Here is a 12,560-nt window from a genome sequence, read left to right as displayed (position 1 = left end):
TCTTCCATAGGGTCCGGTTGGATGTGAGGTGGGACCACTTCACCGTGTTAAAGGTGCATGGTCCCCGTGTTTTAGTCAATTGCGTACGCGGGCGCACGGCGCAAGTTTCCTATAGAGACCTACGCTATCGACTCCTCTTTAGCGCTTACGCTTTGGCCCACTTCCCCGAGTCCGAAGAAGTCCGATTCACTGTAGTCAGTGGTCGGATCACAGTTCGGCTCATGATTCGGCTGAGGGGGATGACAGCTTTAGCAAACTTCTTTTGTGATGTCATAATAACAAGCACATGCACGCACCCTGGCATTACTACAGACTGCGCGATGCGCAGAGAAGACATCGAAGGCAACGTTACTTAGCAACAGGTACGCACTTTACTCTTGATGACAGCTCAACTTCGGTAATCTTCGTATCAATGCTAACGGTGATCGGCAGTATCATCAACAGCGCCCTCTACACTACCGGAACTATGCCCCTTTAAACACCCTGCTCTTTGCAATGAATGAATGAAGCGGGATCTTTTACGTGCATGAGTTGTTACTCTCACATACACAGGACCTCCATTTTATGTCCTATCCGAGGGACAGAGTGTTTTGCCTCTTGCTAGAGGGGGCGGTATGCTTACACACAACATTGCTCAGTCCTGATGATCCTAGTCTAGGCTAGCCGCTAGAATTTACCCGGATTTACGATGTATACTCATGTTTTTAGGAGCGGAGGATAGTCTGTATTCATGTAGACAACTAGAAAACGATAGAAATTTAGGTGACACTAAAAAGCAATCAACCAAAATATAAATAAAATTATTTTATTTGAGACCAAGTTTTTACTGGGGGGGGGTCAATTTGACCCCTTCAGATCTATAAGAACTATAAGAAACTGTGTTTAAACGCATCTCTAAACGTCTACGGAGGTGTGTTATTGTTTAAAAGACTTGCGTTATTTTTTATTTCGTAAACAAAATTACAAATTAAATGCAACTCTGAAAATCAAATGCAAGTCCATCAAATCACATGGAACGCTGAAAAGACTTGCGTTTGATAATCATATGAAACTAGAAAATTGTAGGAAACTTCAACTCAATTGCATTTAAACGCAACTCTAAAAATCAAATGGAAATCCATCAAATCACGGAACGCTGAAAGACTTGCATTTGAAAATCATACTATACTAGAAAATTGTAGGGAACTTTTTTTAACTCAATTGCGTTTAAACGCAACTCTAAAAATCAAATGCAAGTCCATCAAATCACATAACGCTGTATTTAAACGTAAGAGCGTTGCAGAGAAGACTTGCGGTTTTTGTACGAAACTATATGAAATTTCGTTTAAACGCATCTCTAAACATCTACGGAAGTGTGTTATTGTTTAAAAGACTTATCGTAAGCAAAATTAAAAATTAAACGCAATTCTGAAAATCAAATACAAGTCCATTAAATGACACAGAATGCTGAAAGGACTTGCGTTTGATAATCACACAAAACTAGAAAATTGTATGAAATTTAAACTCAATTGCGTTTAAACGCAACTCTGAAAATCAAATGCAAGTCCGTCAAATCACAAGCAACGCTGTATTTAAAACGCAAGAGCGTTGCAGAAAAGACTTTCGGTTCTTGTACGAAACTAAAAACTGCGTTTAAACGCATAAAAATGTATGGAAGTGCGTTATTGTTGAAAAGGCTCGCATTATTTTTTATTTCGTAACGGAACTTTCGCCGTGACCGAACTTAGTCTGCACTTGCAGGGGAAAGACATCGCAACAATTACACGTTTCAAACTAGCAAAACGCATGCTGCTTCACAAAATGTCAATGAAAAAAATGATAACGAATTATTGTTTAAGTTCGCTATGCCAAAGTTTTAAATCTCAGTCCAAAGTTAAATTAGTCCTAAATGCGAAATCACACGCATATCTTCCCAGCAACGCACTTGAATTTAAATCACAAAGTTTAATGCAATTTTGGGGAATTTGCCTTTGATATTTCAAATCAAGTTTAAAACCTTAGTGTCTAGAAATGGGCCTAGGTTTCCGATCCCGCTCTCTCAAAATCTCTCTAGAGATTTGGGAATTGTGCATTGTCGTTACTAACCTGCGCAAGATTTATGCATGAACTAAAACATTATTGTTGCTCATGTCAGTAGGCATGTTTTGGCGGCAAAAGGAGTAAGATATGAGTAGCGATCCGCATCGTGATCCAAATCTTACTCTGTACAAGGGAAATTAATTTTCATTTATAAGTCGACATTCACGTAAGTTGACGTGCTTTGCTCAGTCCCGATTATGTCGACTTATTCGAGGTTGACTGTACATCTATTCTAATGAAAGCAAGAAAGTCTGAGTATTTCCACACTTCGTGTTCAAACTCTGCTGTGTTAGGATGGTGTCCAGCATAACGGCGGTATTTTTTGGATCCATTTTGATGACTATAAATTTTTTAATGGGGCAGCTTCTCCCAATTTGTTTGTTACAATATCCGTATGTATTAATTACTTGTATGCAATTCTTATGGCATTCAACATTAACAGTTTTCATCTGGCATTGACTTGTTATGACACCGTCAGTAACGCCGGTATGGCTTGTATTGGCCAGAGTGTCACAAAAATCTATAATTTCGAGTTGAATTGTTCGCAATTATACGTGTGTTGAGAGGTTTTTCATAACTATCATGTCAAAAATAATCACTAAAGGTATACAAGCTGTAACTGCACAAAACTTGTCATTTGGCAAGTACCAAGGTTACATGGACACAGTGTCCATGTAACATGGTATATTTTTTGCAGAATTATGCTACACAAAATTGCAGAGACTTATAATAATAATACATTTCTTTTCCTTGAGCGAGGATTACTCAGCATCCAAGGTAAAAACACCATTGCATTTTCAAGAAAATAAACTTTTGGGAGATGATACATAGTACATGTACCAGTGTTACATGGACACCGTGTCCTCTGTGTAACACTGGTATGAAAGGGGTACAGAAAATTGCATTCATGTCATTGAATGATTCTGTTTTTGGCTCAAATACTTTATATCAACATGGTATATTATGAACATATCTTTAAAATAATCCTTTTGTTTTAAAAAGGCCCCTTTTCTGCTTTTGAAATTAAGACATGGTGTCGTAACATCGGTAGATCACCTACTACTGGAGCCACACAAAAACACACACAAGAAATTTGCTGTTACTTGGTGCAGGAATATAGAGTTCACCATTTAACCTATTACCACTGTATCACATTATCAGATAGCCTAAGACTGTCTTGTTTTATAAGAAAAAATTATTTTTGTAAAGGCGGTATTTTTACACATTCTTCGAGTGATAGATCAAATTTTCCCTAAAAAAGATAATTGAGGACATGAGCATTTGATTCTTGGTTCATAGTGTGGATGGTATTCATTTGTGATATTACTGCTATTAAATTACAGTTCTCATGCCATTTCTTGGAGAAAAGGAGAAAGATACAAAACATTTTCAATGTGGTGTCCATGTAACATCAGTATTTACAGTAACTCTCATTCTCATCCAAGGAAATTATACGGGATTTTCAAGCAAATCCTATATGGAATATATTATAGTATGGCTAGATGTAACTATAAATGTCAGTCATTTTCATTAATTTGATGTTTAATTTTGGACCTATGTGTCAAACTTTGGGTCCCAACTTTTTGAACAATCCCATATGCAAAACATTACGTAACTTTAGAACGGTGTACCTGGACATTGCAAATATGGTCTCAAAATATGCGGGAGACTTCAATGACAAAAGTAATGAAACGACGCGGCAAAATCTTTGTGCGTTGTGGAATCGTAGCGCGAAATGTCGAGGGGGGTCAATTTAACCCCCCCCCCCCCCCAGTTAGAATAGGGTTAACTAATTGCGGTTGCTAGAGCTTTATGCACTGTAGGGTGCACTTGACAGCCTTCCATGTTGACTCTATGCAGTACTCTTAGTATCTTACTTGTGTGGTGTGTACGTACGTGTACGTACTTGTGTGTGACAGTGGTGGTAGCGCGTATTGAGTCTGCAGAATGCGCACATGTTTACTAGTATACAGTGTACAATATGCAGCAGATGAGCGCGCAATTGTCGCTTGACAGTACGCGTATACATGCTACCTTGCCAAACTAGTGTGATTGATATGGATCGTGAATGACTTGTGTCGAAATGAGATGAAGCAAGAAGGATGTCAGCTGTGATGACGTCATCACGTTTAACATAGTTCCATCAAAATCGACTCGACTTTCTTTATCAACGATTCACTTTGAGTCATCTTGATTTAGAGCAGTTTTCTTCCGAAACCACTTAATTTTCATAAAAATTGTGTGGTCAAGCTACTTTTTCATGGCTGTTCTGTTCCCGGGCTTTTTGGGGGCCCCATACGACGGGAAAAATGAATTTCAGCCCAAAGGGCTGAAATTGATCTCTAAGGGAGAGCCGCCTCCGGTGGCTCTTATACGCACAAATATGCTAATTTTATTATGTAAAACCGGTAAACTGTAATTTCCTTGGAACAACAAGTTGACTGTTCGATACCGGAAATTTGCAGCTATCATCCTAAAACGCGAACGATGCAGAATAGTTGTGCGCTAAAGCAAGGGGCCCGCAACTAGCCACCCGCGCTCCCATAGACAAAGCATGTAAAAGACGTGTGTGGGTGACCGTGATGCTCCCATAGACAAGCACATAAAAGATGCGTGCGGATGACCTTGATGATACTTATAATAGACAGGGCAGAGCCAGGCAAAAACTGCCTTTTTTTCCAGTCAAGGTTTTCTCGCTTGATTCTGGTAATTTAGACCATACTTAACAAAATAAGCTTCTGCGCCATCTTGAAATCTGTCCCAAATCCAAGATGGCCACCAAAAATCCAAAATGGCCGCCAGAGGACCTAAAAAGTGCCTTCTGTGGTTAAGATTTGTCTGGAAATGGGTTTTTTTTAACTCTATTTGATGATAAATGGTAAGAGGAATAAGATTCAGTGAATTAAGATTAAAATCAGTTTCTTTTTTATTGCGAAAATCCAACATAGCCGCCAGACGCAGCTCCCGAAATTAATAAATGTCATAATAACCGGAGGGCCAAACCCTAAAAACTTGCTTACTTCACAAGTGAGTTCCACTCTCTCTACAAACTAAGTAGACCATGCCTATTTTCAAATTTTTATTGTAACAAACAACATTCCACTGGTCTACCTCAAAAAATTTGTTACGAAAGCCTCCAAATCCAAAATGGCGTCCAAGATGGCCGCCATATTTACTGAATTTGCTATTTGAAAGATAGAATTTGATAGAAACATCAGATTTCAACAAATGTGATGTCATATGAAAGAGAATAAAATTTCCTACAAGTTGATACCATTTTTGTGGGCGATTGTGATAACTGAATTGTGATATGAAGGAAAAACACTCATTTTTTGATATTTTTCTGAAAAAAGGAAAATCATGAAAATTCTTGATTCAGCATAAATCAGAAAAAAGACTGAAGGATTATCTTGAAACGTTTTCAAGAATTTTGCTTAACATATAATTAATATTTGGAGAAAATTAGGGGTCAGTACCATTTGCGGTTCAGGAGTTATAATGTTTCAAACTTGAAAACTCACTATGTAAAAATTTCCACTTTAGCTGTGACAAGACCTTGTTGGTCGTAAAGAGAGTCTGCACACGCCAAGAGTACTACACGCACCACTGGCACTGACGCTTGCAGCAGTGCCAGTGGTGCGTGTAGTAGTCTTGGTGCGCGCAGACTTTTTTTGACAAACAAAGAGTTTGTGCCTGCAAACTAACTTTTCATACCAAGTGGTAGCTCAGGTGACGCTGATCGTTATTATTTCAAAGTACAGCTGTAGATCATTCTGATATGTTTTTATGCCTCCGCCAACGAAGTGGCCGAAGGCATTATGTTTTCGGGTCGTCCGTACATCCGGATGTCCGTCCCGTTTTGTTTTTGTCGATATCTCAAGAACCGTGTGGTGGTTTTACATCAAACTTGGTATGAGGGTATATCCTGGGGGATAATACTTTGTTTGGATTTTAGGGTAATGGGGTCAAAGGTCAAAGACCACAGGTTATTTTGTGAAAAAAGGTTGAAATTTCATGTTTTTCTCCATATCTCGCAAATGGCTAAAGGTATCTTCATGGAACTTAGTATATATATGCTTGTACCGATGGGCAGTGATTATCTAGGAAAGTTGGGGGTCATGGGTCAAAGGTCAGGTGGGGGTCAAAGGTCAAGTTCAACTCCTCAAAATATCACTACTTATATTTATGCAATGCCTGAAGGTTTGTTTTTTTAACTTGATGTATGCATGTATTACCAAATATATATTCTGTGGGAAGTTTTTGCCAAAAGGTCAAAAGTCAAAAGATCAAAGGTCAAGTGAAAGTGCTTTATTGCACTTTTTCCTCCATATCTCGAAAGTAACTCAAGGTATCATCATGAAACTTACATATTTATGCATGTTCTACCTGACAGTGATTCTCTTTGGAACTGTGAGGTTAAAGGTCAAAGGCAAGGTTTAGATAATGCTATTTTACCATTTGATACTGAAATTATACTTTTTCTCAATACCCTGAAAATTACTCAATGCATAAACTAATGAAAGGGTCAAAAGTCAAGTAAAAATCATCAGTTCCCCAAATACCTGCACTCTGACGTTTTAATCATTCATCCAATTGAACCTAGTTCCAGGAAAGTGAACATTCAGCACATTTGTGGCAAACCTGTCATTTAAATATTTTGCCAATTGTGTGAAACTGTCATCACACATTGCCAAGACATTGTACTATAGACCTACTAGGAGAACCATGCATTATGGCGGAGGCATACCAGTCGCCGTAGCGACATTTCTAGTTTTTTGTGCTAAGCTGTCAACAGTTATCAATGTTACGGTTTCTTGAAAAGAAATGGTGATATTTTCGTATGTTTTAGGCTTCATTATATATATATATATATATATATATATATATATATATATGTATATATATATGTTTTTTTATTTACATGGTAGAATGTTTTTTGATACAACTAACCTGCACATATAAATCGAATGTGATATCTCTTCCAACGGTAAAGGATACCTTTAGTGTGTTGCGTCAGATTTTTAGAATTTCTTGTATTGCTGTCTATCATATATATTGTCCTTGTTTAAACCATATTGAGGGTTTTTTTTTTGGGGGGGAGGGGGGTGGAGCTCCTTTTAGTGTTTGGGTAAGGCCCGATCTTTGATTTAAAAAAGAAATGCTTCTGTATCAAAGATATGCTTTTGTACTTGTATGTTACTCTGCAGTTGTAGAAACGTGAATGATGATGGCATATGTGTAATAATATCTGATCCGTACATGTCGTTGAAAGCCCTTCTGATCCGAGCACCCCCCCCCCCCCCCCCCCGAAAAATCCGACATTGCGGCAATTTCTCAAAGTTGCTTTTAAATGTGTTGTGCGAAATTACTTTTCAGTATGTTGTTCAAATAACACTGTCCAAAATGATTATTCATGCTGTATATTCACATTTCTATGGGGCCCACATTCTACAAGACTTGTCTTTTTAGTGGGTCCTTCCATTTTTCGAATTATCCACAATGTTTACTTACTTCAAATCACTCGAATTTTATGATAATCTGTAATGATTGTAAGGTGCTACAATTATTGTATTCTTTTCATCCTACATAGTTTTGAGCACCTGATTTTCTGTTACCAAAAAAGAAGAAGTGATGTTTATATGTTCTTGTCGAAAAATGAAATAAAACATCGAATTGAATTGAATTGAATTGAATTGAATTGAATTGAATTGAATTTACAAATAAGCATGCTGAAAGTGTATTCACTGTGAATAGATTTTTCTTAAATCGTTTTAGGCTGATTTCATGTGGGTTATAGTGTCAAAATTGAATTGAACTAAATGCCATTGGTAGATGTGTTCACATTTTAGATATCAGGATCACTCGAGAGTGGAAATGGGCAATTCCGTGGTTAGTAACGTTACATTATAGGGACATTCTCATGATTTAGATTAGACTCATTTCTCTATCTGTGGATGTGAAGTCTCATTAATGTCACCAGAGATCATTCTAGTGTAGACCTAGAACAGAGCAAAGAATGAAATCATTTCATGAATTATTTTAGAAGAAAGGTCTGCTTTTAATGCCAGTTAGTAACGTTACAAAAAAAGGACATAAAAAATTGATGAGCATCTTTGAACAAAAAGTTTGCTAAAACTGGTATAGCTTGAAATATATCAACACTTATTTTTCATTTCTAGCTTTAAGGGCAATATCTGCCCCAAATATCCTTTCTCATTATAACTTTGTTTGAAAATTAAGTACAAAAATCGTGGTTAGTAACGTTACGGTTAGTAACGTTACGGCTTGTCCAGTTTTTACAGAATTGTGTGTTAACTCAAATCATTACATGTTTCCTCATGAGAATGCAAAGTTAAAGCTAAGAAACATCAGATAAGACATGAAACTCTTATTTCAATCATCAAACTCATGCAGTATAGTACCATTGTACTTGTACATGTTAAAAAAGACTAGAAAAAAGTTTTCATAAATTACAAACTTTAAAAAAAAAGTACCACTTTTAAAGACTAGGTCAAGTGATATCCACAGTTTCATAACTTTGCCAATCACTGTTCATCATGACTCACAGTAATTCACAAAAACAGCCTGTTTTATTGAGCAAAACAGTTAATGTGTCCCTTATCAACAGTACCTTTAACAAAGGGGAAAGAAATCAAAGAGCAAAAACTAATGTTCCTGTATGTAGTATGTACAGTGTATGGCCAATTGTGGTGTGCGTAGTCATTGCTCAATAGGAATCCAGCATAATGCAATGTTGTGTATTATTGTGAAAGTAGTTTAAGTCATATGACATTAACTCAAATAATACAGTGTATTAGTTGAATTCATGTTTATTCAAGTCTAGAGACATGTGTTTTTATTTTCTTTTAGACCAGTTTGAATGTCAAATCTCTGCATTGTTCTGAAAACAAAAGTCTGTTCGCTGTACCTGAAGCATAATTAACCCCGACAAACTATTGTATGATAATTTCAAATTGGGACAGAAAATTTGAATTGACGGCCTCAATTGTTTTTAACACTACTTTCCACACAAAATGCTCTGCTGGCCCACAGATTCCATCAATTGCCTCTTCCCATGGGAAGTGGTTTAAAAAAAAAAATCGCTCAATGTGCACCTTGTGAGCCTTCTTTAGTGATGCAAATGCTGTAGACCCCCCCCCCCAACATTTCCCGCCATGATTCCGCAACGCGCAAAGATTTTGCCGCATCGTCTCATGACTTTTTTCAATGAAGTCTCCCCCATATTTTGAGACCAAATTTGCGATGTCCGGGTACACCGTTCTACAATTATGTAATGTTTGGCATAAATGCATGTCGACCTGAAAACAGCTCAAATTCATGACATCGTGTGCAAATCCAATGCAAATTGTGTTTTTTCGTTAATTTGATATTAATTAGATTGTTTCAACCTTTGACCAGTGAAATTAATCAATTGTAATGTAGATAAGCTTGAAAAAGTGCCTGCAACAAATTTTGGCAATAAAAAAAATAGAAAACAAAAGGTAAAAAAAATTAAAATACATAAGAAATTAACAAAACAATAAAAGACAAAAAAAAACTAATTTTGATTTTGCTATTTTTTTTGCAAGAAAATTGTTTGATGTGTCTTGAGGAACTCTTACACTAAAATTTAGCAATCCTTCAGTCTTTTTTATGGAGTTAAAGGTGAAAATATGATTTCATGCGTAAATTTGCATAATTAATTTACTAAAAAAAGAAGCCAATATCTTTTTACTGTATGACCACATAATCTTGTAGTTGATATCTGGCTCTATCATCAGGCAAAATTTTACCAGACCAGGACCTGTCCATTGGAGTCTTATTCACTTATTTCATGGTTAGTAATGTTACAATACACACAGACTGTGGTTAGTAACGTTACGTGGTTAGTAACGTTACACATTTTGACTGCTGTTATTTCTAGCTTCTATAATGATTAGTAATACTTATTTTTATATTTATGTTAGTCATTGGACACAGCAGGAAAAATTGAAATATTATCATTCATAGACACTTTATACTCTCTGGAGGTAAATAATTTCACCTTTTGGTTAGTAACGTTACATGACTGTTCGATGGTTGGGGAAATGCACACATGTTTGCATTTTGAAGACATGTAAGTTGATTTTACTTAATTTATCCATGAAAGCACTGCATTGCCTCTATGAATTCAATATTTGTGGCTAGAAAATGGCATTTAACTTGACTAGCTATCTTCTTTGCCATTATAGAGATTTTGCTGATGAAATTCAATCTGAAAGTTTACTTGTTCAAAATTGGTTAAATTCAATCCCTAAAACTATCAAGATACCCTGAAAAAAAAGTTTTTCCTGAATTATCAATGTGTTCTTTCTGAAGTCAAACACAAAAATCAAGGAAAAAACCAAATTGAAATTTTATGGTCATGTCCCTCTATTTGTTCATTTTCATTCCTTTTAGAGTGATCTCAGGGATCACTCAAAGAGTGACGAGTGATCCCTAAGGTCACTCTAAAATCAGTGAAAATGAGAATTTTCACTCAAAATTCACTCCAATTTTACTTTAAATTTACAGATTTCCATTACTAACTCCTTCAAAAATGAAACTTCCACTCGATTTTTTTTCTTTTTCGGAGTAGAATATCACTGGTTTAAAAAATATCTCCATAAAAACCCATGACGGTTTGAAATAGCACTACAATGTTCAAAATATATAAAAACTATAAATAGATAGCACAACAGACAAAATTGTACCAAAATTAAAAGAATACATTTAATTTGGCGCAATAAACTATGTCAGCTTAGATGGCCTGCAATCTTGAAGTTTTTGAGTGATTGATCCAAATTTTGTTTTAAACTTTCTATAGCATGGTTGTTTCAAGCTTGTACCTCTATTTGAAAGACATTTTTTGCTTCATCTCATCTGCTCCAGAACAATCTACTTTGAAATGATAGCGATCGGCGTCACCTGAGCTACCACCTGGTATGAAAAGTTAGTTTGCGGGCACAAACTCTTGTTTGTCAAAAAAAGTCTGCGCGCACCAAGACTACTACATGCACCACTGGCACTGCTACAAGCGTCAGTGCCAGTGGTGCGTGTAGTAGTCTTGGCGCGTGCAGACGCTCTTTACGACCAACAAGGTCTTGTCACAGCTAAAGTGGAAATTTTTACATAGTGAGTTTTCAAGTTTGAAACATTATAACTCCTGAACCGCATATGGTACTGACCCCTAATTTTCTCCAAATATTAATTATATGTTAAACAAAATCTCAATCCAGTTATAGCAATCTCCCACAAAAATGGTATCAACTTGTAGGAAATTTTATTCTCTTTCATATGACATCACATTTGTTGAAATCTGATGTTTCTATCAAATTCTATATTTCAAATAGCAAATTCAGTAGATATGGCGGCCATCTTGGACGCCATTTTGGATTTGGAGGCTTTCGCAACAAATTTTTTGAGGTAGACCAGTGGTATGTTGTTTGTTACAATAGAAATTTGAAAATAGGCATGGTCTACTTAGTTTGTAGAGAGAGTGGAACTCACTCGTTAAGTAAGCGAGTTTTTAGGGTTTGGCCCTCCGGTTATTATGACATTTATTAATTTCGGGAGCTGCGTGTGGTACACTTAATAGTTTTGTGCAGTAGGGCCTAGTTCCAAAATAGATGAAGTCTTGAGTGTATCTTTTGGAACATTGTGTGTCAATATAATGACATTCTTAATGCATATTTAAGATAAAGAAATTATATAAGAAATTTTGCCCCCCCCCCCCCGAAAAGTGGTTTTTGTGTTACCTTCTTTGCCCTTGGTGCCATGATTGGTACAGCGTGTCTTTGATTGTTAAACACACATGATTTGTATGTGCTGTAGGTCTAATACAACTTCATTTATTTGAACGCGTCAACAATACAGTATCACCCATAAGAATCATGTAGCTGTACCAATCATGGCACAGCGCTGTCTGGAGGCAAGGCTGACAGTAACTATACACAGCCCTGTCGCTGTATACAAGTGTCGCGACGCACGGGACACCGTGTGAAGGTTTGTGCCTGGTCGGGCTAGGCTGACAGTATTAGAAATTCTAGGTACATATCTCTGTGAGCTCACTAGTCATTTGTAATATGGCTGCTGTTGAAATTACGACCAACTTCACTTGCACAAAAGATGACTATTCACCATTCAGTGCACAACAACTGGTAAAAGCGGTCCAAAATGAGGATCTACGGCAGAATACGCCATACTTACCTATACCATATCGCTTTTCCTTCCCTACCTGCTTTAAAACCGGCAAAGGTTCTCTCTAGTAGAGAGAAACAAGAAAAAAAGGGTCTGTGATGGTACACTAACCTCACAGAGTTCCCTTTACTGTATAACGGGAAACCTCGAACCTCTCACTATAAAAGGCCACGCTAACCTCGTATCCTCCTCTTTCCTTTGCCGGCGCCTGATAGGCAGTCGCCTGTGATTCTACCGGCTATCAAACATGTTATACAAACCTC

The 12,560-nt window shown here is 36.8% G+C and overlaps 1 protein-coding gene across 1 annotated transcript in view; it reads left to right on the top strand.

Moving 5' to 3' along the window:
- The window catches only part of LOC139744274 (homocysteine-responsive endoplasmic reticulum-resident ubiquitin-like domain member 2 protein), a 137,535-nt gene that overhangs the window by 19,500 nt on the left and 105,475 nt on the right, over positions 1–12,560 (top strand). The window lies entirely within an intron of this gene.

Source organism: Diadema antillarum, unplaced genomic scaffold (assembly GCF_040938485.1).
Source record: "Diadema antillarum isolate AM-2024a unplaced genomic scaffold, OU_Dant_1.0 seq00001152_RagTag, whole genome shotgun sequence".
NCBI lineage: Eukaryota > Metazoa > Echinodermata > Echinoidea > Diadematoida > Diadematidae > Diadema > Diadema antillarum.
Note: the sequence above shows the minus strand (reverse complement) of the source record. Positions and strands in the feature narration are given on the sequence as shown.